The sequence below is a fragment of the Pygocentrus nattereri genome, chromosome 1, assembly GCF_015220715.1.
Source record: "Pygocentrus nattereri isolate fPygNat1 chromosome 1, fPygNat1.pri, whole genome shotgun sequence".
In the NCBI taxonomy this organism is placed as follows: Eukaryota; Metazoa; Chordata; class Actinopteri; order Characiformes; family Serrasalmidae; genus Pygocentrus; species Pygocentrus nattereri.
In genome coordinates this window covers 22896063-22899586 of record NC_051211.1, presented here as the reverse complement: position 1 = coordinate 22899586, position 3524 = coordinate 22896063, and the positions used below count along the sequence as shown (strand labels likewise).

General features: G+C 37.1%; 1 long non-coding RNA gene across 1 annotated transcript; it reads right to left on the bottom strand.

Moving 5' to 3' along the window:
* Positions 1 to 2223, bottom strand: LOC108440903. The gene is made up of 3 exons (XR_001858886.1): positions 2169 to 2223; positions 127 to 154; positions 1 to 38 (listed from the first exon to the last, which is right to left on the bottom strand). It is a non-coding gene; the product is annotated as an uncharacterized LOC108440903 (long non-coding RNA).
* Positions 2224 to 3524: the final 1301 nt, after the last annotated feature.

The following is a 3524-nucleotide window of genomic DNA, read 5'->3' as shown; positions in this document are numbered from 1 at the left end:
CTGCTTCATTTAGAGAGTGACCAATTCTCACCTCACTGCTACACACATCACACAACAATGGTTTTATTGGAAAAGTGTGTATTAAAGTTATAAATAGGTAATGCTTTTTTAAGGAAAAAAAAAAACCTTTTACCACTTCTGTCCTGGTCCATCTCTGGAAGAAATGGGAAGAAAAGAGAAAATGTGAGAAGTAGCATTTTGTAAAAACAGTTCTTTAAAGTCACTGTTTAGTCAGTGCCATCAAAAATTATTCCATCATAAAATGGAATAATTCTACAAAACTAGAAATTTCTATTGTATATTGAATCCCTTAAGATCACAGGCTAATCACATAAGTATTACTGCAAGCTAGTTAAGCTGTTCTTAGGTCATAGAAGTGTTTAATAAAATGTTGGGCCCTGACCATTTAAGAGGTTAACAACTTACATACCTAATCAAAATATGTTAAGAGGTAAGGAACACTTCACCTCACTGCTAGACAGTTAAACACAGGAATCATCATATCAAGTACTTTACTCTCTGTCAGACAAAGAAATTAAACTTTAGCACAGCAGACATTAAGCAGAAAAGTGTTGGTTCAGGGACTGGTATGACAACATTGACACAAACGTTTCCTCTTTTTACAGTCATAATGTTATACAGTATCTATTGGTAAAGCCAAAGGTAGAAAACATGATTGATGTCAGTGTTAAACATTCTTGTCCAGAGAATGACTATGAAAAGACATTTTTAGGATAACTTCAACTTTGTGGTATTTTTCATCAGCTATTTTCCCCTCCTTTAAAAACCTGGCTATAGCTTTGAAAAGTCAAGAACTGTTCTAGTTTATCTGTTGAATTTCAAGATTCTAAAAACAATTCTATAATAGTCATATTTATTGAATTGTAAAACTATAATTTCAGAAAAAAATGTATGACACTATCACTGTGGTGGTACCCTCAGGGATACATCCCAGTACCTTTAGTCAGGGAACATAATGGTACCAGAATCTATTTAAATAATATTTTCTAAGTTGTATTGACTCTACACACCCTGTCTGTCTCCAGACTTTTTATTTTAACATACTGATTTAAAATATTTGGTTATGAAAAGGTACAAATATTTATTTTCCAGTATGAAAAACTGATGTAAGGTAAACCACTGGACCTTAAAACCACTGTTGTACCTCTGAGGGTACATTTACATTGTTTGAACTTTGATGAATGAATCATGTACCTGCATAGTACCTCTATTTCTACCGACTTATAAAGAAGGTTCTGATCACTTGTCTTCAGAATTTTTACAGAAAACTAAATAATCTGGTTCCTGAGCAGATATAGAACAAAATCAATCGTAGATAAGCAAAGAAAATGATTTAATAGACTGAGCTTTCCCCAGACTTTCCCCGTACCTCTGGAACTCTCTCCCTTCACTTTATAGTAACTCATGTCACTTCTTCCTCTGTGGTGGGATTTATGTATTTCATCCATTTATTTTGTAATCTATATGGTTTGTTTGATTTGTTTGACATTTCATGTTTATCCAAACTGTAATCTGTAAGTGTCTTTGAAAAGGGCTAAATAAGGAATATATAAGGAAAAGAATGCTTTTGTTCTTTTGCTTATCCTCATCTGCAGAGACAGTCGTGGGCTGGAGATTAAGAACCCAGCCCTGTGACTGGAAGGTTGCCCGTTTGATCCCCTCAGCTGACAGTCCATTACTGGTGTTCCCTTTTTAAGCAGGCTAGCAAGACTATATTGTACTTGTTTTATCACATTTACACTATTTTTTTTCGTTTGTTTTTGAAGAGTACTTTACCAGTCATTTGGGGCAGTCGTGGGCTGGAGGTTAGGGAACTGGCCCTGTGACCGGAAGGTCGCCGGTTCGATCCCCAGTGCTGACAGTCCATGACTGAGGTATCCTTGAGCAAGACACCTAACCCCCAATTGCTCCCCGGGAGCCGTGGATAGGGCGGCCCACCGCTCCGGGTAAGTGTGCTCACTGCCCCCTAGTGTGTGTGTATTCACTAGTGTGTACGTGGTGTTTCACTTCACGGATGGGTTAAATGCAGAGGTGGAATTTCCCTGATTTAATTCTCCCGGATTAAAAAAGTATAACTTAACTAAACTTAACTAGGTGAGTGGTAGATAACTGCTGTCAGCATAAAATGGATTAATGAAAATCCATACCTGAACTTGTAGATGCTGAAGTCCTTAAGCGAACATTAAACTATGAGGGCTTTCTTGAGACTGCGAATTTATGGTGAGTGTACATGTGAGGACATGACATAGGGAGAACTACTTGATATTAGACTGGGGCAAAATTTCACAATAACAGTGGAACAGGTTTAGTGGGTTTTTTTTAGTAACAAGAAGTCACTATTTAATTTGCATTTAGTGCAAACCAGTCATCCGTTTACTGTTTATCTTTCCTTACACAGCCAGTTAACACTTTAGGGCCAAAGCAAAAGAAGTGGCCATTTTAACCCTTTAATCTATTCTCTAATAATATTTCTCAGCACTAATGTTGCATTTAATTGATATGTGTAGAACTTGACCAGCCCTCTTAAAAAGATGTTTTCTTCAATGTTCTTTTAGTAAATGGTTGTAGATATAACTATGAGCACTCAAGGACCTTTTGCATGAATAAAGGGTTCTTTGCCTTCTAAAAAGTGTTCTTCAGATTGATTGAGAATGTGCTGTAGATGGGTCTATATAGAACCATTTTGAAAATGGTTCTGTATAGCCCCCTTTTATTGCTGTGATGTCAAGCTTGTTATAGTAGGAGAACCTTTTTGCAGAGGGTTATTTGTGTAACGTGTGGGAGTGATGATGAGGTGGACACACAAGCTGAGAGAAGCGAGATTATTAGGGGCAAATAGAATATCAGTACCTAGACTATCCAGGGTCAAGGAGCCTACACGGAGAGATCAGAGTACAGACATGACAAAAGGAACACGGGATAAACACAACAAAAGAGAAGAGGAAAAGCCTCAGAGGCCAGAATACAATACAAACAATACACTACAAAGACCAAACAGCACAATACAAACAAAGACCAGCAAAAGACTAGTGAAAACACAGGGCTTAAATACAGGGACAGGTAATGAGACCCAGGTGATTAACAAGAGAGTAACAGGTAAAAACAATCAAGGGCAGGGTCTGGAAACAAGGGGGAAGGACCGGGAAGGAAGCAAATCAAAAGCACATGGACAAGACCAAAACTAAAAAAAAGCACATGGAGGACTGGGAGGGGCCAATCATGACCCCTTCAGTGCTCAGTGTACCATATAGAACAATCTTCTAAACTAAAGAACCATCTTTTTTAAGAATATACCAATTCATTAAATTCCCAATTTTTTCTCTAGTTTGTTTTAAACTACAATTTGAACCATAAAAAGTACATCAGTATGAATGTCACACATATCACATGTTTTTTTTTGGCTTAAATAAATTACTATGAATTACCCTATCTATAGATTAAGCCCTCAACCAGCTGTGGTACTGATTGCTTTGAAAGATTGCTTTTGTACTGGTCAAGTATAT